Source organism: Protopterus annectens, chromosome 8.part0, assembly GCF_019279795.1.
Source record: "Protopterus annectens isolate FY-2018-M chromosome 8.part0, PAN1.0, whole genome shotgun sequence".
In the NCBI taxonomy this organism is placed as follows: Eukaryota; Metazoa; Chordata; order Ceratodontiformes; family Protopteridae; genus Protopterus; species Protopterus annectens.
The window spans coordinates 1,424,811,903-1,424,838,467 of NC_056741.1; positions in this window are offsets into that span (position 1 = coordinate 1,424,811,903).

Here is a 26,565-nt window from a genome sequence, read left to right on the forward strand (position 1 = left end):
GAAATGAATCCTTACAGGAGATTCGTACTTGTTTCTTCATAATAATTTTACAGTTCATTTCCAGCATTATTATGACTGCAATTCTATTTTTGTTGTATATGCCGCCGTATGCTCAACTTGTTTTTCATTTTATATTGGTAAGACTATTCGTAAAATCTCTACAAGAATTAAGGAGTATGCTGCTGCTTTTAGAAATACTGATCTCAGTAATGCATTAGCCAAGCATAGTCTTGCATGTACTGCTTTCTCACAGTTTAAATTATTTGTTTTAGAACAGGTTCTTGTTTTCTTTGGAGACAAAAACACTCTTTTAGAAGTTAAAGAATTAAAATGGTAACTTTTTTTAAATGCAGAAGCACCACCGGGGTTTTATATATATATATATATATATATATATATATATATGTATAAAATATGTCCATAACATGTAGTGGTGTCATACCTCAACACCAATAGTCACAACCTCTTAGTGCAAGGGGGGTGTTATCTAAGTATTGCAGGTATATATGTAGACTTTTGCTACTGTAACAGGGGATGTCTTAACAGAAATGTTGTGTGGGAAGTCACGTCTGATAATGACATGTATGCCATCAATTATTGACAGACATCATAACATCATCATAGTACAGTACCACAAAATCACAGTAATGATTCTGTGGAATACAGCAGAGATATGACCAATAAATGTGGACAGTCTGACACACTCTGGTCAGTCCAGAGGTATACACAGCACCCCTTAATGCAAGACGTCTGGACCAAGCCTGACAAAGTGGATGTTTACAGCTATGTAAATGGGGATATCACAAAATACTGGAATAGATAAGCTCACACAGTTTATGCATTCACACACACCTGTCTGTTCTGACACATAATTACTGGAGGAGCAGAGGTCACAAGTCCGCATACAACCCACTAGTTAGTCACATACATCTGTACAGCATCCCACTGCTTTGTCAGAAATACACAACAGTTATGGTGGCCCGGCAACAATACATGTGCCAAGCATTTGGACATAACATTACACTGGGTAAATACACTGAGCTGCTAGGCATGTCACAAAGCACTGTGCAAACTATAGGCAGACTGCCATAACACTGGCCTACATTTCTTTTGGGGGAATACATATGCACCTGCAAATATAGCAGGCTCTACAGGCATGTAACAGCATGGAGTAACAGACACCTGTGTGAAAGTGCATACCCACAACCAATCTGAACACAGCCACAGTCACATATGGTAAGTGTACTTAATATTACAGTATATGGACTGTGTGAACAACACCATCCTCATATGTGCAACTCACACACCAACCCTACATATACTGGGCCAATACACAGTGTATTCCAAAGCCTGACTGCGGTATGGGACATGTGTCGGTCTGGCCCTACAAACATGTAAATCGATAGGGTACCATACACTGCAGCAGCATGCAACATCACATAGCACAGGACCAAGAACAATGACATCTACAACAGTCTGTACACAGACCAAGGTACATATTCACATTACACACTCTGTAGACAATCACCATAAGTATACAGACCTCACTACTCTACACACTACAACAGAATAGCCAGGTTTTGTCCTCAAATATAAGGCCTACTATACATAACATGTCTAGCAGTTTGGTATCTCACTGGCTTGTTATCAGGTATGATGTCATTAAATAATGATGTACTGAACATATGCATCTCTTACTGCATGACATATGTACAAAGGTTGACAGAGTTGTGGCTGGAGGCACTAACACAGGGCCAATATTGACATGGTGCTATGATGAACCCATACATTTACTGGTGTAACAGGGTTTGCTGTGACATATGTCTACTGAGGGATATGAAGTTAGTAACTCAGATGGTTGTCACCATGTACTGACTGCAATACTCAGAGTATGCTACTGCATTTCCAAAGATACATGTAAGAATCCAAACACTGGCCAGTCTGCAGATAGCCCTACAGGTGGGAGTTTCCCCAACCACATAACACCGTCATGACAGATATTAAATCATGTAGACCAGCCATATCCACAGAAACCCTGTTAAATCAACATTATTTCAAATGTAGAAGAGCAATACTTACATTCTGTCCTCATGTCTGAAACATCCCCCTCCTGTTTGTTGGCCTGTCTCCACAGTGTATGTTGTAAGAGGTATATCCAACTACCCTCTGTGATACTGTTTGTGAAACACCCACATGAAGTCCTGCTCACAGTGAATGAAAATGGCCAATACCCACATGATGTTTTTAGTTATAGGAGTGTGTTTCCATGCAATTGGCTATAGGAATGATACCACAGCTTTTCCACATGCAATCAGCTAGTGGGGGACTGCAATTCGTGCACTGGCCATCAGCTGATCATGAGCATCACTTACAAAACACAAGCTGCTGACTAAGCAAAGCAGGTATACTTTTCTACATGCACCAGAGAGGGAGTGAGAGAGACAGACAGAGACAAAGTAAGAAAGGAAGGGGGTAGGAGAATAAGAGCTAAGCATGTTTGTGTCACACACTTACCAGTGCTGGGTTTCAACCCCCTGTCTGACTATGTATTGCTATTACATTGTTATGCAGTTATTCCATGCGCCATGGAGTTTACATGTTGGAGAGCTGTCCAAAGGTATCTTTGAAGGTGAGTGACATCAGCAACAGTAATAAAGGAGGAATAAGGTAAGTGTAGTACATGTGGCTATCCACAAAAGCAGGTGTCAAGGAAGACACAACCATACTCTCTCAGGGACTCACACACATTATCACAGTTGGCAGGGTCAGGATTAAAATTCCTAACTAGTTTGCTACACTTCAGCATTACACAGGTATCACATGCACCACAGAGCTTATCAGGCTGACATATGGTCAAAGGGTATTTCAAGGTGAATTACATCAGAATGCATGCTACAGTAGGGCAATGGGAGCTGTAGTGAGTGTGATTGGCTTCAAAATCATTAATCTACACACACACACACACACACACACACACACACACACACACACACACACACACACACACGCACACATTTGCCAGTACTGACATGCATGGCTTCACAGGTGTGTAGTAGTTGACTGTGCCTGAAGGCTGTACAAGGCTAGGCAAAGGGTATACCTTGGCATCAGGCCACATGACAATGGTCTCCAGTGTGGCTCAGGGGTGCAGTCCCTGGATTGGCCCACACATGTGGTTATTGTATTCACCACCCACTCATCTGGGTTACTGTTGTGGGTGGTTAGTGCTGTGCAATGCTTGCCATGTATGTGTTCTATATTCCCTAACATGGACAGTGTCTGGGTTGTGCATGTATCCCACATGCATGTTCTGTGACATGTGAAAGTGTACCTGGGGTCTTTGGAGCATGTTATGTGGACAGATTGTTATCATCTGATGTGGCATTCCTGACCTCATGGTGAGAACTGGCTATGAAACTGAAGTCATTCTTGCAACTACATTGACAGCATGATACAGTATTCATCGGTGTTAGTGGCATCTGTCCATATAGGGCATGTGTATAAGGCATGGTATTCCATTTGTGGGTTACATTTGCAGACTCTACACTTGTTGCAGTTGTCCAGTGGGGAACATAGCAAAGGACTACTATAAGTAATTATTTGCCTATTGTAGGGATAGAACAAGGTGCCATGTCCTCTGTAGTCCATTGCAATCACACCATGGTTACTATCTGTGGGCAATATGCAGGGAACTACCAATATAGTAGTTGTTGCCTAGCCAAGTGTGTCTGTGTATGAGACATGGGTGGAGAGTGTTCTCTGGGTAATACAAGGGTTGCCTATATTGTTCACCGATCCATAATGTCACATGTAGGGTATGGATTGTCTACACCAGCTTCTCTGCTGTTTGACATCTGTTGTCCTTGTAAGGTGGACTTTGTGACATATACTAGGTCCTCAATATAAGAATTTTGCAAAACCGACCCCACAAGTAGTCCTGTTATTACACAATCACAGCTACCTCCACACAGGATACTGATGACACACACACTTGCCAGTACTGAGATTCAAACCCCTACCTAGCTATGCATTGCTGCTGCAGTGTACTGCATTTATTGCATGCACCATGGAGCTTATATGGCTTTCCCTTCTCCAATGGTGTATTTCAAGGTGAATGACATCAGCAGCCTTGCCAAAGTAGGGCAATGAAAAGTGTAGTGACTGTGAATGGCCAAAAAAAAAATGATCCCTACACACACAAACAAACACACATGCAGAGTTTTACAATTGCCATGTCTGGGATTAGAACTCCTACCTAACTAGTACATCACTATGCAGCATTACACAGGTATAGCACACACCATGGAGCTTATAGGGATAGCCCTTCTCCAAAGGTGTATTTCAAGGGGAATGACATTAGCAGGCTTGCCAAAGTAGGGCAATGGTAATTGTAGTGACCATGAATGGCCAAAAGAGCATTGATCCCTGCACACACAAACAAACACACAGAGTTTCACAGTTGCCATGTCTGGGATTAAAACTCCTACCTAACTAGTACATCACACTATACCATTACGCAGGTATAGTACGCACCATGGAGCTTACATGGCTAGCCCTTCCCCAAAGGTGTATTTCAAGGTGAATGACATCAGCAGGCTTGCCATAGTAGGGCAATGGAAAGTGTAGTGACTGTGAATGGCCTCAAAACCATTGATCCCTACACACACAAACAAACACAGAGTTTCACAGTTGTCATGTCTGGGATTAGATCTTCTACCTAACTAGTACATCACACTACAGCATTACAAAGGTATATCACACACCATGGAGCTTACAGGGCTAGCCCTTTTCCAAAGGTGTATTTCAAGGTGAATGACATCAGCAGGCTTGGCAAAGTAGGGCAATGGAAAGTGTAGTGACTGTGAATGGCCTCAAAAGTATTGATCCCTACACACACAAACACACACACACAGTTTCACAGTTGCCATGTCTGGTATTAGAATTCTTACCTAACTAGTACATACACTACACCATTATGTAGTTATAGCACGTGCCATGGAGCTTTTAGGGCTAACCTTTCTCCAAAAGTGTATTTCAAGGTGAATGACATCAGCAGGCTTGCCAAAATAGGGCAATGGAAACTGTAGTGACTGTGAATGGCCTCAAAAGCATTGATCCCTACACATACACACACACACACACACACACACACACACACACACACACACACACACACACACAAACAATCGCACAGTTTTACAGTTGCCATGTCTGAGGTTAGAACTCACACCTACCTAATACATCACTCTATGGCATTATGCAGTTATAGCATGCACCACAGACTTTATAGGGCTAATATTTCTTCAAAGGTGTATTTCAAGGTGAATGACATCAGCAGGCTAGCTAAAGTAGGGCAATGGGGAGTGCAGTGTGTGTGTGAATGGGCCATAAACCATTCCTCTGGTAGCACACACACAACACTCAGTCACACACAACTTTACATTTGACAGGACTGTGTATACAACTGATAGATTAATAATGACTTGTACTGTCATGTTACACAGTTATCACAAGCACCACAGACACTATAGTGCTGAAGGCTACCAGAGGCAAATATCTACAGTGATAGACATTTGCACATTATGTGATATTGAAAAATTGGATGTGTGCTGGGTGGGACAGGCCTCATGATGGGAAGCTCTTTGTCACTGTCTGTCACTCTCTTCCCCACATCTTTGTATGCATATGTTTAACCTATTATAGTGTGTTGTCCTTGGATATATGTGTGTATTCCTATCCGATGTGTGTGCAAAGCATGACTGGTGTGCAATGTGGAGTGTGTGCACAGGTATCTGCGACTGACAGATATAGTCCACTGTTGTTGCCAGACATGGGCTTCATTTCTGTAAGTGTGGGATCATACCCAGTATGAAACTTCTGTATTTTGTTGTCAGACATGGGCTTCATTTCTCTAAGTGTGGGAGCATGCCTAGTATGACCTTCTGTACTGAATGTGTGAATCCATTCCAGGTAGCTTGTACTCCAGTGCAGGCATTTGTGTTCTACACCTACAGCTAGCAACCTGTTTCTGCAGGTTATCTGTAGATAGTTTGACAATATTGGGTCACAATAGACAAAGGATTGTGGGATACTGTAACTAATTGTGTCTGTGCTGATTCTGCTACATGGTTTTGGTGTTAGCAGAGATATTCAGACATATGTACCATTTTACACTGTGATGTTTTATGTCATCAGCTACTGTCAGGTATACATATTTGCTTGCAGTGATTTCCTGGGGAATACAAGATGAATGCAGCTGTGTCCAGTATTGTGGTCTGAAGCCCACATATTCTTGCACACTCATGCCATTCTGGAGGGGGAGCTGCAGACACTTGCTGATGGGTCTGTGTAAATGGTCCAGCACCTTGGTACTGTGGTGTCTGAGCATCCCATATTTGTATATCTATCGACGTGACAGAATGGCCATATCCTGCTGTGGTCATACCTCACAGCTGTACAGATTCACACAGGTTACCCAGAGGCAGGGCTCATATTTCTGGTCATTACCCCTTCACATTGCGGTTTACAAGCAGGTTTGTAGCCACCCATTCCTGTGTTTGCAGGCAGGGATAGTATGTGCACACATCAGAGTTTCAGACTTCACACACTCCATGGCGTCCATGCTTCTACCCCCCCCCCCATTATTCTATCCTCTTCCTAACATTATGCAAATGATATCTGATAAGTATCCCTATAGTTATCATTTCATCCCAGCAGTATTTAGGGGTTGGTCCACAGTTCATGCAGTAGGACATGGTGGACATGCTACTGGGATTTGTCAATATGGCCTTGCATTTGTGTTCTGTGGACTGTGTTATGTCATTATTTGGGAGTCCATGAGATAACATACATTGGCAGTATGGACGAGACACAGGCCTTTGACAGAGGTCTGTAGTGCATTTGGTAGTGATGCAGGCCAGCTATAGCAGGCCAGTGCATTCTGTCACTCGTACAGTCCCAGGCTGCAAGCTACTGGATTCCCCTGGGGTGACAGGGTAGGTGTGCAAGGTGTTAATGGCAGTTGTTTCTGTCCTTATTAATCCATTGGTGTGGATGCTGGCAGGGTGCTGCTTACAGCTACGGACACACCTTTATGGGACACCTCTTTAGTATGCTGCATTCTGTAGCTATTACCATACAGAAGTGGGGGTCATATTGCACTCATTCCCAAGAGCAGAGATATGACCTTTGAGGTACCTGTGGCTGATGATGGGGTGATCTGAGTGCATGTGTGCTATGGATGGTACTTGCAGCTGACTCACAGATATACATGGGGCATTCTCCTTATGCTGGCTTGTGCGGGGACATCAGCAGCTTCTCATTACTTCATACCTGTGCCTTTTGTGGTCTGCCAGTGTTTGGCCAGACTACATCAGTATTCCATACTATACAGCCAACTACTGTGCTGTTAACCTGTATGTACAAATCCAAAGGTGTGTCCCTTTGACAGTAACATTTTATACACTCTCTGTGTAGGGTACTTCCACCTGTGTACTGTTTATATGTCTGGGCCCGCATTCATACCATGTCCATCTTTCAGATGGCGACAGATATTACATCTGAACAATTAGTATGGATTACTGCTGGATTGTGTCTTACTAGGATGCATTGTGTTTGGCACTGCAGTTGTGAGAACTTGGCCCTGTCATCAATAGTACTGGCCACTGGCCACCAGGACACAACCCTCCATGCCTACATGGTGACCACTTTCACATAATATACAACACACAACAACCTAACACACAGAGCCCTGCATATTGTACACATGCAACAATCTATCCTGCTAATTTGGCCATCTCAGTTAATCTGTGCTCCATTGTTATTATATCCACACGTACATGTTACTACATTTCTACATAGGGTTGTGGGGGGCACACCTGACAACTGTAAACATTTGCTATGACCGTACTGGTATTTCAGGTACTCTGTTGGCTTCCATTTCATTCTGTATTCTGACCTATCATGCAGACTAGAGACATATCAGTGTAGTACAGTTCTTAGGTTTTATTGACCTACATTTCAGTTTCAGACGTCTTACCCTTCAGAACTAACATCCCACTGCCTTACATGTTGCAGTCTGTCTGTGTAGGTCTGGAGGGGGCTGTTCTCCATTGCCATCAATCGGAGGCCTTAGCACAACCTTTCTTTTTGTTTGTCTACACCTGTCCTGCTGGCTGAGACTGTTGTTGGGTATGTGAGCCTCACTGACATGCATGTGTCTGTCCTAAGGACACACATATGGCCCACCACATGTCTTGCAGTGGGTTTTGTCACCTTGTCTAGTACTGCCTACTGTGTTGACACCAGTATTTATTATGGTTTTCATGCTGCCGATATAGGTGTCTACTATCTGCTGCCATCCCATTCAGCCACCCGATTCCCTTGCATGCTCACATCCATACCATAGATACAAGTAGCAGAACATACTACTCCATTCAGCACTTGATAGTGAGAGTGACTTATCTTGTGGCTGTGCCAGTACTGAGGATGGTGCTGGAGGGCTGACTATGTCGGATGCACAAAGTACACTCCCTATACATGGTTAAGCAGAGGTAGTGTCAAGTTTGGTATCCCTTTTACTGTATGTGCGAGTCAGAGAGAGGTGTCATTCCCTGGGTTCCTACCGTGTCAGTATATGTGCTATGCGTTGCCTCTTTGCCAAGGCCTGGGCATACTGGGCATGCCTCCTTCTGCCTACATGGGCAGGCTCAGGTTGTTCCTCCTCCAAGTCACTCTGCGCCTGTGCTGGCCTTGGCAATGGTGGAGGGCTGTATGGCCCTGCCCCATGCTGTTCCTGCTGCAGCTGTTTCCACAGGATCATATTGTGTAGCATGGCACACACAATGACAATGTGTACTGCAAAGCTCCATTGGATATGTCCAGGCACCGAAACCATGACTTGAGCATCCCAAACACATGCTCTGTTATGATTCTGGTTTGTGCGTGTGCCTCATTATGGAGTTCTTGTTCGGGTGTGTGTGCATTTCTGATGGGTGTCATCAGCCACGGCTCCAGTGCATAACCAGCACCACCCACTAGGTGTCCATATGGGATGTCCCCATTGGCAAATCTCTGATACAGCTGCGTCATATGCCAGATGTGGGATTCATGATAGCTTTCAAAGCTGTCAGTAAACACATTCATTATAATGCCCTGGACATCACACAGGACCTGGCAGTTGAAGGAGGGAAAGCCCTTATGGTTTATGTAGACTCTACTCGACTCACTGGGTGGTGCTTTGATGTGCATGTGTGTGCAGTCTATAGCACCCACTACCTCAGGGTATTCTGCTAGTTGGTGGAAGATAAGCATATTGCTGGTCAATGCCTCATGGATGTTGTGGAAATATATGTGCTCACCGGCATGTGCTAACATGGCATCCAGGAACTGGTGGAGTACCCTGGATGCTGATGCTGATGCCTGTGAGTTCCCCATGATATCCCCAGTTGGCCTTTGGAAGGTACCTGTGGCTAGTATTCATAAGCCTACACATACCTTGGTATTCACTGGGGTGGGTTCCCCTCTGTTGGTTCTGTGTGTGAGGCGTGGCTGGCACAGCTCAACAATTTGCTGTAGGAAGGCCCTGTCCACCATATAGTGCTCCACTATCTCCAGCTCATGTAGCCCCTGGTAGGTCACCCTGGGTCTTTACACTCTTCTCCTTCTCCTCACTGTGAATTGGTCATCAGCATTGTCATCCTCATCACCCTCAATCTCTTCCACATGTTGATTTATGATAGTGGAAGCAGCCCCTATCATTGTGTTGCTTTTATTAGGTAAAATGTCCTTATTTGTGTACACCAGTGGTGTAGAATTTATGGGAAAAAACAGAGGGAAAGGTGTTTGCATAGTTTATAGTAGTGTGCTGGGCTGGGCTGCTGCCTGTCTAACTGGCTGGTTCTGATACATTTCACCTGCCAGCTATGGTAGTTCTCCTTGATTACCTTCCTACTGCTATTTTCCCTTCCTATTGCCTTCCTGTTTAAGCCCTGAGACACGCCGCACAAACCCAGTGCTCAGATGTGAATGGAGCGGCTATTTCAAGTTTTTTTTTTTTTTTTAAACCCAGTGCACAATGTGCACACCCGTTTAGGCAATGTAAACACCATTTAGCAGAAACTGACCCTTCCTGAACACGATCACACTCTGCATTTCAGGGCTCCAATAAGCTTACAGCATGCATGACGCACCCCTTTATGAAGTCATCTAGCTCTTAGGCTTACACTGTGGTTTTAATGCACCTACAAGGTTGGGTGCAAGCTAGCACTGAGGGGAAAGCTGTGATTCAGTAGCATTGCCCTCATTTGCTTAGTATTGACTGCTAATGCATGGTTCCAAATCCAGCACTCAGCCTTCCCCCTTATAAACCACTATTCCATGGTCTTGTTGTGTTATGCATGCCATTGACTATTATGGCAGAAGTATGATTTTGGTTTAAAAACTTATTTCCAGGTTTTTTTTTTTTTTTTCGGACAGATCCAGTTTGCGCACTGCTGCCCTGCACTTAAACGGCTGAAATCTGACAACAACAAAAAAGTTCATTTTTATAAACTAATCTTCATGCCTATGACCATATATTTGGCCTTTGGCATGTCTAACACTTCTAATACATGCGTTTTTACAAGCTGTCATGCCTCCATTTTGTAGTATACAGAAATGTATTCAGCTACTGGCTGAATACATTTCTGCAATCTACACTATTCCTGCACGGACGTCTGCCTGCTTCCTGGATCGCTAATTCACCTCATTTGCATGGTTTTCACCAGCAAATGAGGTAATTAGCATACAGGGGCTGTGTGCGTGGAGGAATAGTGTAGGAGCACTCGTGCACATCCTGGGAGTTTATTCCTGGATCACATGGCAGCTATATTGCCTGCAGCAGCTCTTGCACTATTCCTGCACGCGGTGCAGAGCCTGCTGAACCCTGGGGCATGCTTTGTTGGGTAAAGAAGAAAGAAGAAAATGGAGAGACATTTGCCAACCTGATCCTGGTGGATCTTTTCCAGGTATAAGAGGCTGCTTATCAGATAGCCTCAGTGATCACTCCCCAACATTCCTACTCAAAAAATACCTGTACCAAGCTAAACCTGTCATCTATTGTCAAATACGTAAAAAAATAAACTTTAACCCACTCACATTCATCTCATCCCTCAAAGAATGTAACTGGCATGCTCTAAAGTACCTCAGTCTAGATGACGCAGTTGAATTTTTTAATTCTACCTTCCTGAACATCTTTAATTACCATGCCCCCATAAGATTTTCCAGAACCAAAGCACAACCCTCCCCATGGCTACAGAAAACCACTAAGTCAGAAATGAAAAACAGGGATAAAGCCTGGGAGCACTGGTGCAAAACCAACACCCCCGCAGCTAGACAGAAATTCCTAGAACTACGCAATAGAGTCAAAAAGCTAATAAAACAGGACAAATTCCAATACTACCAGTCTGTCCTAGACTCCTCACAACACAGCCCCAAACAATTCTGGTCCTCCATAAACTCCATCCTCCACCCAGGTAAAGTCAGTACCCCTCCTCCTAACATCCCTCACTCCTCAGAAAATATTGCTACCTCATTCAACACACACTTCACCCAAACCATACTATCACTAGCTAAACAACACAATTCCCCTCCCCTCCAACCCACACCTTCAACTAGTAATCTCCCCACTGCCTTCTCTTTTTCTCCTGTACCTACCTCCAACATAAAAAACTCTTAACTAAACTTAAACCCACCAAATTAGCAGCAGACAACCTCCCAAGTGAATACCTACAAATCACAGCTGATGCTCTGGCCTACCCAGTATCCATCTTGATTAACCGATCTCTGTCAGAAAGTTACATTCCCACATTGTGGAAAGTCTCACATATAATTCCCTCCACAAAGGCGGACCCTCTGCAGAACTAACCAATTACCGCCCCATAGCTATTCTCTCTCCACTCTCCAAAATACTAGAGAGATGCATACACTCTCAGGTCTCACACTACCTCCTTACTAACAACTTCCTTTCCAGTACTCAGCATGGTTTCCGACCAAACCATAGCACCACCACTGCCTTACTCTCCTTTACTAACACTATCCTTCAGCATAAAAACAATGGCTATCTCTCCTCTGCTACTTTCCTAGACCTATCTAAAGCATTTGACATGGCCCCACACAAACAACTTATCTCTGTCCTCAATAACCTATCCTTCTCACAATCAGTCACCAACTGGTTTCAGAGTTACCTGTCTGACCGCCAACAATCCGTTGTATGGCAGAATGACATATCTCCCCAACTACCTGTCTCCATAGGGGTTCCCCAAGGATCCATCCTTGGACCCCTACTTTTCTCTGTTTACACCAATAATCTAGCCTCTGCCACCAAACATGGCACACTCATCCAATACGCAGATGACTCAACCATCATCTGCTCAGCCCAGTCCCTACCCAAACTGCAAAAAGTCACACAGGAAGCCTTTTCCTCTGTTGAAACATGGTTATCCGATGCCCAATTAATGCTCAACCCAAACAAAACTAAGCTACTCATCTTCCGACCCACCAAACATACTCAAAACAACTCTCACTTTAACATCACAGCAAAAGACAACACCACTATATACCCAACTGAACACACCAAATTGCTAGGAGTGGAAATAGACAATAAACTAAAATTTGACATTCACATATCCATGACCATAAAAAAAGTCCACAAAAAACTAGGAGCATTATATAGAAATAAACAATTTCTCACCAAAGCAGCAAAGATTTCAATAGCAAATTCCCACCTTATCTCCACCCTACTTTATGCCTCTCCAGTATATACCAACCTAAGGCAATGTGATCTAAACAAGCTAGAGACCTGCTACAACAAAATCGCCAAATTTGCCACAGGGGCATCCTACCGTAGTCACCACTGTCTCTCACTTGCTGAACTGGGCTGGCTTGAACTCCCTCACCTCCTTCAGTGGTATCAACTCTCACTCGCGCACAAACTAGTAAACCATCCACTAAATGTCCCATCCCTCCAGAATCTACTCCAACCCTATCGCACCACCAGACCACTAAGATCCAGCAACAAAAATCACTTGCAGATCACTAAAGCCAATAACTCTGCTGGTGAAGCACTATTCTCTTGTGCCATATCCAAATTATGGAATTCACTCCCACCCACAATTACCTCTGTACCATCATGCACCAACTTCAAAACTTTATTGAAAGCGCACCTAAAACATGCTGGCTATGCCCTTGCAACTCCCACTCTAATATCATCCACCCCATCCAACTACTACCTTTCTTTCACCTCCACTAACTACCTTGATGATAGCAAGCTCAGATGCTCATAAGCCTAGTACTTATTATACAGCAGGAACTTCTCATTGTTACATTTGTTAATGCCTGTTATATACTTCACAGATAAAGATTCTAATTGTCTACTGATGTACTATGTTCTTCATCTGTAAATATGTTGTAAGTAATTTCTATGTTAAATTGTTAATCGCTATGTAATCCAATGTAACTACTGTCTGTTTATTTTACTGTGGAGCTTTTCTCCCCGGGCCTCCGCTGAAAATGGACCCACATCCAGTCAGACACTCCCGGTCAACAAATTTAAATAAATAAATAAATAAATAAATAGTAGGACTGTGTTTAGAATTTGAATTTGTGAACTAAATCTCCTGTTTGCTATCCTCTGACTACATTACAGGACAGATAATTGTTTGAATGCCCAGTATGGGATTTTCTACCAAATGTAATTTAAAGCTTATAAGCCCGAGCTTCTTGTTTGCTTCAGTGCCCAGAGGGCAACAGTTTCTCCATCACGAGATGAGCATGTTGCGATGATGTACTGGATTTTGGATTCAGACATTGTTAAGCTAGTTTGAGTCTATTTGCTGATTTTTGGTTGTGCCAGTTATTATATTGCACTACTTTTTTATGTAATAATGTGTTCCTGTTTAGTGTTATACTGTTTTATAGTGTAACACTGTTGTGCTTTAAAACACAATTCTGTTTCATTAAGCAAAAAAAGTAGGAAATCATTACTTATTTATATTTATCTGTATTTGGTTATAATATTGTTAGAATGAACTTGAACTTGGGGAAGTCAATGAGCTCCTCTGGGGTGTTATGAAACATATGGTAATTCTGCAGCTGATGGAGATCCTGAAAAGCAAATCTGTTCTCCCTGTTAGCCGTCATACATGGAGAACACACATTTAATGACATTTTTCACAGCTTTATATCATCATGACATTTTGATATTTTCCATGATACATTATAGACAAGCCACCATAGGTCATGCTACTAAGTTGTATGACACTTGCTGAAAAACCCAATGGGTATGACTGCAAGAAGCCAGACATAACTCTCTGTAATGAGACTTGGTGAATGGCCATGGGTTCTAATGGTACTGTGGGTCTCAAGGTGTGCCAGTGATGTAGCAAGAAGTCAAAAATGCATATGGCTCACAGGAAGTGCATGTTTAGGGACCCCTTTGAGGGTCTCCACTATAAGGTGGATGCATGGCACAGTCTTATCAGAGTTAAGTCTGATGCTGCAGGCACCAGTACAGTGATACGTGGTGAGAAGAAGAGTTCAGAGTAAGTGCACCTGAGATGTATTGTAAGTATGTTAAGTATAAAGAGCATTCCTCTGTCCTGCATAGTACAGTAAGGGTTGTAGGCATATTGCTGAATATTATATGTGCTTTTGTAAGTTTGGGGGCCATACAAGAGAATGCCCAGATCCATACTGGACTAGCCAATAAATTATAACAACATTGAAGACCATGTTTACAAGATATGGAATACAGAGAGAACTGATTATAGATAATGGTGCACAGGTAATAGGTTAGTACTAAGCTAACTGCTCTTGTGAGCCATTTTAAGCTTAGCCAATTATCCCTTGTGAGACTCAAACGCTGCACCTTGTGTTTGTAAGGCAAACACCTTAACCATTAGGCCACCCACCCAACCCCATTTGCTCATGACTGTGATTTACTCATAGTATGGCAAGTGCTCACTCTAGTGTATCAGATGATGAAACTGAGACAGCAATTCAAACAGCTAAAAAGATCTTGAGCAATCCAGTCCTCACAGAGCTCTAATATCATCCTGACTACTCCACATATTGCCACTAGAATAAACCCGTCTCAACTAACGTTTGGAAGAAAATAAGGAACATGGCAATGCTAGAGACAAAATTAGAGCCAAGAACTATTCGATATGAGTCAGAAAGACAGAATGGCCAAAAATGTAACAGTCTGCACAAAAGGGTCTACAACAGATGTCATTCTGTACAAGTTATTCTGATGTTAACAGCCCTGTCATTTAGCATTACTAAGTACCATGAGATGGGCATCATATCAATGTCCTAATCTTGAGTGAAATTCTGGAAACATACAAACCTAATAAGCTATGCAAAAGATACAATTCATGAATACTCACATCTTATAGTGTAACTAAGGAGAAAAGCCTGGCAGGCCATTCTTTACCAGTCACTGCCCAAATCTTTTTCTGAAAAGATGACAGAGAAAATATCATTTTTCTCTCTGTTGCAAACCAAATGCTACTGTCACTCATTCCTGAAGCTGTGGCAATCAGAAGAGATGACTGGTTATTACTGTCTTCGGGTGAGCTTTCTAAATTCTATTAAGTCTTCTGTATTCCATTTCTTCTGCCTATCTGCTACATCATGATAAGCATGGCAGCCCTTTACAATCACACCAGATTAAAATTAATTTTAGCTGTGGATTCTAACATAGACACCATAGAATGCAACAGAAAGCTAATATGATTCTCAGGAATTGCTGTAGTTATCACTTTCATAAGAATTCAGCCAATTCAACTTTATAGCAGCTATTGAAGGACAGGACACAGTTGTGCAGTCTCATATGTGAATTAAAGTGGGTGAAATTTCTGACTAAATTAATTGTAAAAGGATTAACTTTAACTTTATTTCACGGTTTGCTAATGTGCAGCAATGCTGGTGTTTGGGGAGATGCATCTGGCGACAGTTCATAACGAAAGTTTGTGCAATGAAATTTGAATAGGCTACATTTTCTAAACACTGGGATCGTACCTCAGAACTGTCCTGAATTTTGCAGAATGTCCATATTTTTGTCTCATATTTGTGGTCTGTTACATGTAAACTTTGTACTTTTCTGGCAAATCAGTTAGGATTGTAGTCAATAAATAATATTTGAGTTTCAGACTCTATACCAGCCAGAAAATGCATGCTAATTCAAAATCTTTAATTTGATCAGCTTTTTAAGTTTATAGGACTGAATTTTAAAACCATTTCATGAGACTGGATGACTTTTTTAAATAAAAAAATATAAACAGCAGTGTGTGTGTGCGTGTGCGTGTGCGTGTGCGTGTGTGTGTGTGTGTGTGTGTGTGTGTGTGTATTTGTATGTGTCTAAAGCTCATGCAGTAAACTTATTTTTTTTCTTTAAAGGTTTTGGTAAAAGTTTGAAAGACCATATTGCCTGCATAATCATACTATAGCTTATAAAGACGTTTGCATTTCATAGTACATACATTTTCCATGTCCTAGCTTTTAGTGTATCACAAAGAATTAGTTAAGTCACAGTGAGCAATGCCGTATTTGGACACTTGATGGCAATATTTCATTAGATATAGAAAAGTACTATTCAGCCTTAATAAATTACTGTATTATACTGCAAGAAGGTTGAAATCGTTCATGATATGGCCTGTGCTTATCTTCCACATTCTGCAGGCCTACAAGTAAAATGTAAATAATTAATTTTGCATTCATAAGTATTCTTTATAGTCTAGTTCATGGCTTGGGCCAAATGAAATTGCAATTTGGTTACACAACCAGGAGAAGTGAAATTTAAAAAGTGACTTACTCATTTTACTAGTGTCTAATTTATAACCTGTCAGTCACAGTTTAAATTTAAAAGAAACTCACATTAACCTGTCTGTCACACTGAAATGGATGCAAGTCATTTGTATTTATGCTTTCTTTTTTTTTTACATGTTTTTGAACCCCCCCCCCACCCCAGCTCTCAGTGCACCATGTCCACACTAGGTCTTCTAGCCACCCTCCTATCCCCCAAATTACTCCAATAATGATGGGGTGTCATGGATCCTAATAGTGGCTTGGAGGCTCAGCCATATGTTCTTCCATCATGGGAGGGTCTTTTATATGCCTTACCCACTCCATCTCCTTCTCACAATCATCAGGTCAGCTCCCATCTTTGGCCTATGCCTCCCCTTAGGCAACATCATTAACAAGCACCCTCCCACCCAGGACAGACATGCCCATCCCTTGCTACTGTTCCATCAGTGGCCAAAGCCACTTATCTAACCCTGGTCACCTGGATCATAATCAGGACTTTCTCCCTCTGTGCCACCAGACCGGCTTCATTTATATTTATTCCTAAATCAATTTTCTAGAATCTACTTTTTCCCCTGAAATAATTTTCAAAAATGCACCCATCACATGTATGTTTTTATACTGTCTGCCTAACTTTTTCTCTCAGTCAACCAATGTTTTTTCACACTACTGATAAAACAGCTTTATCTCTCTTTAGCAATACCCTGGTGTTGCTGCATATGTATGTCTCTAAACCATGCAACCTTTTAAAATAGTTTTGGTCTCTGTGAGGTAAACTGAATAAAAATGTCATTCCCATTTCTTCAGAACATTATAGTCTTTTAATATTTTCCATTTGATTTTGGGTTATTTACATCAGTACACAAATATTACTCACTTATTACTGAACAAGGTGTAAAATATCATAACGTTAACTCGTGCAAGATTTGTTATGGACATTCCACTGATCTATGACTACCACTTTGCTAAATATAAGTAGTAAGACTTAAAATGCTCAATATTTTACATCACAGCATATGAAAAACTCAGCTCTTTTAGAATCATCACATTTCTCTGTTTTACAAGTAGTTTTTCCTCTCCTGTTGATTGCTGGTTTGCTTCAAAGGAAAACTATTGTCAGTACTACTGTACTTAACATCCCTGGTGAATACCTCTCCACTTCTTTCCAAATAAAAGACTGAAATGACAACATAAATAACTTAAATGCCAAGCAGCATTCTACCGTTACCCAGAATAATGCCTCAATACAAACAGAAAATGATTGAGTTCAACAATTGGCTTAGTTTCTGGTGTCATTCCAAGGGGATCCAGTACCTGACAGCCTGGGATGATATGAATGACAGACCACAATACTTTGCAGAGATGGCCTGCATCTATCTCCCTTGAGCTTCAGGCTCCTGGCAAAGGCTCTTGCCTCCCCCGTAGTGCCTTTTTAGGCAATGCCATGAGGTCAAAACTACCAACATGAAAATTTCATCAAAGCATAAATTAAAATTCATGCTGCTAAATGCTAGGAGCCTAAACTTGAAAGTGCACTCATTGCATGCATTCTTGACCCTGGAAGATGCTGACATTTGTGCAGTCACAGAAACTTGGTTTAAAGCTGTGGAGAGCACCCCAGCCATACCAGGTTAGTCATCCTATCATACATTCAGACCCCAAACAGTGGGCAGCAAAGCAAAAGGAGATGAAGTTGATATATATATAAAAGACATACATACACACCTCCAGGCTGGTCAAATAGTATGATGCATAGGAAACACTCCATGTGCAGTTAAGAATTGACAAGACCCCTATTGAAATCATATAGCTAGCTATAGGCCTCCAACGTTGACTCAAGATGCCCACTCCACCTATCTGGACCTTTTCAAATCTATCAAGATTCAACCCTTTACCCTGATCCTGTGCGACTTTAACTATCCAACCATAGACTGGAAGAAATACTCATGCCAGAACACAATTGACTATCCAACCATAGATTGGAAGAAATACTCATGCCAGAACACAAATGTCCTGAGATTCCTTGATGTTTTCAATGCAAATGCCTTGGACCAGTTGGTTGACACCCACACAAGAGGTGAAAATATCTTGGACTTGGTATTACCCAACATGAGTAGCCACTGCAGCATCCCTACAGTGTCATCATTTCTGGGAAGATCTGACCACAAAGCGGTCACTTTCAAAGTCACTATCTTTCCCAACCCCCCCCCCCCCCCAGCTAGGGCAAACAAAAAAACTTCCCCAAAGCGGATTACAATCTAGTGAGGGAAGGTATAAATAGCCTCACAGCCCCCTTCTCCCCTATAGGAACTAGCACATATGTTCTAACCTACATCAAAGAAGCACTATATGAGCATTTATACAGCTGCATTGAATAGGAAATACCTAACAGGACAAAATTCTTCTCCTCAAGGAAGAGTAAACCTGTCTGGTGGACATCTGCAATAAATAAACTCTATAATAAAAGGAAAAATTGCTCTCCAGGGCCAAGAAGGAACAGATGTTTAATTGGAAGCAGTCTCTCCATAGTCTGAACAAGCAAATAAGATCATTACTGAAATTCCCCAAAGCAAACTTTGAGCCCAGACTGGCCACATCTACTAAAGACAGTCATAAGGCCTTCTTCACATGTCTGCAATCTCAAGGAAAGCACCCAGAGCTTCTCAGAATTGGTGGCCAAGGACACCATATACATAAATGCTGTAGATATAGCCAACCTGCTGTCAGACAGGTTCAGTGAAAACTTCACCCCTCTGTCCACCCATCAGTAGAACAGGACATCCCCAGTACCTGCCCCCTTCCCCTTATCTCTAGGGAGCAAGTATGACATCACTGGCCTCTCAAAGGCAAAAAATACAGCCTCCATGGGACTTGATAACATTCCAGGCTGCATCCTACATGAACTCAAGCAGGAAATTGCAGCACCACTGGACGCCTAAGTACTGGCTTCATCCCAGCTGAGTGGAGGACAGCCATTGTCATCCCTTTGCACAAAGGTGGAATGTCCACCAATCCAGGAAATTATAGACCCATCAGCCTAACTAGCCTGATTTGCAAGGCCATGGAGCGAATCATCATGGACCTTACTAGCAAGGACATTGACAACCTCCAGACATTCGATCCCACACAGTTTGGTTTCATCAAGGGGGTAGTCATGCCTTTTAAATATGGTCGACTTCTTTGAAACAGTCACTGAGGCCATGGACGAGGGGAAGACAGTGCACATCACCTACCTTGACCTGGCCAAACCCTAGATACTATTCCCCACTCTGGTATAATAGATAAACAGTCTCAACTAGGCATCAATCCATATGTTGCCAGATGGGTAGCAAACTGGCTCACTGATAGAACCCATCTAGACAAAATAGGGGAAGCCACCTCAAGCAGTAGACCCGTAGCGAGTGGTGTACCCTAGGGATCGGTCTTGGGGACTCTGCTATTTTGGATATAATTTTCTGAGGTGCAGGCCAAAACCAGTGGGATATGGCTGACCAGGTTTGCAAATGATTGCAAGCTGGGTGCTGTCATCAATTCCCTTAGTGATGTGGACATCCTCCAAGAGGGTCTCACCCAAACAAATGACTGGTAATTTGTAAGGCCAAGTTACATTTGCTGAACAGATATCAAGATCATATTGCAGTATACATAAATGCATATTTTCATATGTAGTATTTATTCTGCAGATATTTAATATTCCAATATTTACATGTTTGGGTTCTGTGGTGTAGGAAAGAAGTTGTATAATGAGGGTGTTATCGGGGGTCATTGATCCTACGTTAGCATAAATTTCCCCAGGAAGTAGTAGTAGAAGGACAAGGTGCCAACGATGATAGTTTAACTTGATGAAGATAAGAAGGTAGGGTACTTAGCTCTTCCTCTTGACAGCAAGGATGCTGAGGTGAGAAAAGTAAAGACAGTGGTATAGTGAAACTGTTAAATGTAAAAAAAGTGTTTGTATAGACTGGCTTTGTAAGATGTATTAACACCAACAAAAAAAGTCTGACCATCTGACCCAGTAGCACTGATGTATCTCTAGAAGTACCTGTTAATCCTCTGGATGATTTGATGTATCTCTAGAAGTGCCTGTTCATCCTCTGTATGAGATACTGTATCTCTAGAAGTGCCTGTTCATCCTCTGGATGAGTTAATGTATCTCTAGACATGTCTGTTCATTCTCTGGATGAGTTGATGTATCTCCAGATGTGCCTGTTCATCCTCTGGATGAGTTACTATATCTCTAGATGTGCCTGACCATCCTCTGGATGAGTTAATGTATCTCTAGAAGTGCCTGTTCATCCTCTGGATGAGTTAATGTATCTCTAGAAGTGCATGTTCATCGTCTGGATGAGTTGATGTATCTCCAGAAGTGCCTGTTCATCCTCTGTATGATTTAATGTATTTCTATAAGTACCTGTTCATCCTCTGTATGATTTAATGTATTTCTAGAAGTGCCTGTTCATCCTCTGAATGAGCAGAGTGAATAACAAAGAGAAGAGTCAATAAATCTACTGGTGGAGTTAGTAGGAGACACTTCATTTGCAAGGGCAGTTAGTCTAGTACGAACCTATGAGTTATCTGTCAATCTCTACAGGTGGTATGCATTTTTAAAGAGATTCATCTCCATGCAGCAGTGACTTCCAGAGGATTCCCTCCATTGGGAGGAATCAGACTTACTCCTAGTTTGTTGACAGACAGCTACCAAGGATCCCTACTGACAAAAATGTGTCTCCTACTAACTCACCAGTAGGTTTATTGCCTCTTCTCATTACTTTTGTAAGATGTATTGGGATGTTGTTGGAAATATGGGTTTGAGCATTACACTCACTATGTTTTGATGGGGTGAAGAGGGTGAGTAAGCTAGTTAGTATGACAGAAGAATGTTTTCATTGTGTGGTATAGTATTTAAAATACTGTGGTGAGGTAATGAATGTTTTGTCAGTCTATTAGTATTAAAGTGAGTGTAGAGGCAAGGATTAAGCTAAAATGTACTGGTGGGATTAAATATACACAAGGATCTAAAAGTTTCATAATAGCAGATAAAGAATGTACAGTGTTGTGATAGGAAGTAGGAGTGCAAAGAGGGTACAGAATGGTGGAGAAGATACAGAGAGTGAAAAGGAAAGGTGTAATATGGATAGGGAAGGGTTAGATGGATTAGGAACTGGAAGTGGGATAGCGTTGTAAATGAATGACCAGTTACAGCACTTAAACTATAAACGAATATGGGTACTGTAAATGGATATGGGTACTGTAAATGCATATGGGTACTGTAAATTAATATGGGTACTGTAAATGAATATGGGTATGAATATGGGTATTGTAAATGGAGTCTATATTACATCTTCAAACTCACAGGAGTCAGAATGATTTAATATTGAACTATGAAGTTTGAAACCCAATAAGTACGAACACACAGAACAGCAATTTTTTTCCCAGAGAAAAAAATCGCTGTTCCGGTACAAAAAAAAAAAAAGATGTACACTTTAAACCACAGTGGAGGAAATAGCAAAGCCTCAAAAATGGGAGACTGATTTTTTTTCCCTGGGAAAAAAATCATTGTTCTGTGGCTTCGCTATTTCCGTGTTTCAAACATTTGGGTTCGATATTACAATGTTCGGACTCCTGTGAGTTCGATGTAATATAGACCCTTGTAAATAAATATGGGCACTGTAAATGAATATGGGTACTGTAAATGAATATGGGTATTGTAAATGAGTATGGGTACTGTAAATGGATATGGGTATTGTAATACAGTAAGAGAGATGTATTAAGTGTTAATGTGTGAATTGGTTGTAGATAGGAGGAATGGTCTGTTTAAAGGATTGCTATGGTATGTCAAAGAGGTTTATTTGGCATTTATTAAGGGTTGTGTTTGCATCTTATGTTGTTGTAAGTTCTGGATGCAGGGTAATTATACAAATGTTGTCATGGATGTACCTGGTGAGTTAAGAGATGGCATAAAAGTGATGGGCTGGGCAAAATCCTTTAACTAAGGGTTAGGCTGCAAACAGAAACAGGAGTGGCACATATTTAGAGAGGAGTGGGTGGCAGGAGATGTGCATAAAAGAGTTCCTTAGCAGACCACAACTTCTGCTTCAGTAGGAGCCAGTGTGCATGCACATTGCTTTGTAAACCCTAACAATACAAAGCTACACCAAACTTTTCTGAGTTTAAAGAATGATACAAGAATTGAAACAAATACTGCAAAACCCTTGTGCTATAGACAAAAACTGGAAGCAAACTGGTCTAGATCCAATCTGCTTTGGAAAGAAATAAAATGTTTATCAGGGACATTAAGTAACTCTTCACCTCCCAGAATGAGTCAATAACATTGAATCACTCCACCCTTGCTAATGATTATGCTCACATTCTGCAGACCACTAAAACAAACATAACTAAATAATTTCTAACAATTTACTCCACACCAACAAAGAACAAGAGCCTTCATCCTCTGATCTATACCTTCTAGCCTGTTATACAGCAACCTTCCACTTGTCATAAATTTCAATAAAACAGATCAAATCCCTATTCTCAAAATCAACAATTCAGGATCTAAATCCACCAAACTTCATCCCAGCTTCCTAAAGCTTGTGGTTGAAAACAATTTGCTAAACCCTTTACTGATATCTCTCTCACTGTCTTTTGTAAGACACTATCCCACCAGTGGTCAAACTCAATCATAATCCCCTCTACCTAAAATCGCTTCTAATGGGTTGAAGGATTATAGACATGTTTCTGTCCTTCTATTACCAAAACACTTGAAAAACTTTTATACAAGCAGATACTTAAGCACATTAAGAGGAATGGCCTTTTAAATGGGTGGCGTATTAGTGCAGCGGTTAACATTGTTGCCTCACAGCAAGAGGCTCTGCGGTCCAATTCTTGGCTGGGGTGCCTTCTATGTGGAGTTTGCATGAGCCTCCTGCATTCACATGAGTTTCCTCCAGGTACTCCAGTTTCCTCCCACATTCCAACGACATGTGTTTAGAGTGTTTCTCCCCAGGCCGCCACTGAAAATAGATTCTGTCCTAGCCATATTTTCCCGGTCAACAACTGTTAAATAAATAAATAAATGATGCACAACATGGCTTTTGCAATGCCTTTAGTGCCTATAATGACCTTGTAATAGCTGCAGACCATTTATTGCAACATGAAGGAGGAATTTATGTCAGCAACGAGGCCTGCAATAATGATAAGAGCTTTGGAGACAGTTAACCGTAACCCTTTTTCTCAACAAACTCAAAACACTCAGCTTTGAAGAGAACACTATTTTCTGGTGTCATGGCTATCTAAAAGACAAAACCTTCCAAGGCTAAAGCAATGTCTTACACTATACTGCTGTAAACAATACAGGTTAACCACTAGGGTCTGTGCTAGGTCCTCTTGTCTTGTTGCTCTCTCTGTTAATGATCTCCCCGTAGAATTACCAAATCTTAAATTAATGATATATGTTCATGATATGCTGCTCCTGCAATCTAATGCTAGCCACTCTGACCTTTAAACCATGTTACAGGATAATTTCAGTCAGTTATGCAACTGATCCACTCCTAACAAACTATTAAACCCATGTCATGGTCTTTGATTCAGTCAAGAAATAACCCACTATACCTACAATTCTATTAAAAAGTTCTAATGGTAATGTAATACATAATGTCAATGAACAGAGGAGAGTTACCTAGGCCTAATACTTGACCCTACCATTTCCTTTGCCACACATGCAGATTTTTTAATAATAAAATCTTTGCTCAATTAGAGCTATAATACAAAATCAGCCACCTCCTTCCTCTGACTTCTTGCAGGGCCATTACTAAAATATCTTTTTACCCAAGCTGGAATATGGCCTTCCTTTTCTTGTTTTGCATTCAGCCCTCAATACTCACAGAGTACAGAATGCTAAGAAGAAAATCTGCAAATTAATTCTATTGGCAGACCGCCAGATGCACAATTGCAATTTGCAAAAAATTTTTATGTAGGCTTTTAGTGCCTCATGGGACCAATTTTCTTCTAAGTACACTAATCAAGGAGGTTCTAAAGCACTGTCACTGTCTCCCTTTAGCAGTGCAACTACCTTTACCAGATAAACCTTATGTACTCAGAATTACACAGGACAACAATTTCTCTCTAGTATGCCCTCCATTTAAAACTGCTGTAGGTGCAAAAGCCTTCTCTAGACCGGAACCTGCCTCCTGGAACTTAAATGCCTCATCAAAATTTAGAAACTATTAAAATCTACAAAGTTGGACTTTATACAGTGTCTCTTTACTGAATCTACTTGCAATGTCTACCATCATAACTGTTAGGTAACTTACCATCCCATATCATCAATAATAGAATTCATTTAAGAAATTTTCTCAGCCTCTTAATGTGACATTGTCAGATGTATATATGAGTTTATGTATTACATGTTCAATTGCAATGTATTCTGCACATCTCAGCTTGCATTTTGTATATATTTTTTCTTTTTCTCTCAAGGCACTTTGACTGGATCTTTTAATTTTCCCTAATGTATTGAATCCTACCATTCTTCTTCTTCTTCTGGCTTTTTCCCGGTTAGGGGTCGCCACAGCAGATCACCTTGTCCGCACATTGATTGGCAGCAGAGTTTTACAGTGTCGAGTTGCCAGCCCGGCACCCAACCTTCCACAGAAGGCACACACACATGCAGAGTGTCCAATCCACCTGCAGTATGTCTTTGGGATGTGGGAGGAAAGCGGAGCACCCGGAGGAAACCCACATGACCACAGGGAGGACATGCAGACTCCGCACAGAAGGCACCCCAGCCGAGGATCGAACCGGAGAACCTCTTGCTGTGAGGCGGCAATGCTAACCACTGCACCACCGTGGCCGCCCTGTATTGAATCCTACCATTATGTTCTGAAATTTCCTCTGTGCTCATTCTGTGCATATTGTTGATTAGAAAGACTGTAATGTATTTCCTGCTCTTTGAGCTCTGGTCATAACTGAAATGAGTCAATAGATCAGTTCACTTACTCAGTGAAATTAATGCATAAAATAGAACTGTGAAGTGATGAAAACAGTTAAGAGAGAGTGAGACAAATTTGCAGAGTTGCAATAAAGATACAGTTTGCTATAATATAGTAATACAATCGTCTATATTATAATTTATTATATTTTTCTGTTTTAATTGTTAATTTTCTATTTTTGTTTATATTTATATTTGCACACCAGTTAGGTTTTAAGCAGATGCATCCATTAAATAAAATAAATAAATTAATAAAGGTGCACAGTTCATCTGCTGACATAACAAGGGTTTTACAATACTCAACCACACCCCTTCTTAAATTTACAACAGCATAAATGTTACTGCTCCAAACAAAAACATTCCTTTACAACACAGAAAGCAAAAATGAATACAGTATACCTATTGATTTCCTCTTTCTATATTATTTAGCTTGTTTTACTAAAGGGAAACTAATTTATTTGTTGCATTTTGTTCTCTCCCAACTCCTGTTTCTGAGTATATCAGTACTCAGCTTGGGCATTAGGTCTCCTGTCTCAGATAGCTTTCCACCAGTGAAATAGTGAGTCATGTGATCTCTGCATTATTAGACACACATTCCGTAAGCATGTGCTTACGAATATGTGGAGTCCAACAATGGTACTTTGATCTAATTGTTTGTTATACTTATGATCTGGAGTACCAATTATGGTTCTTAAAAATGGAACTCTGTTTTCATGAAATGAATCATGGTAATTATATAC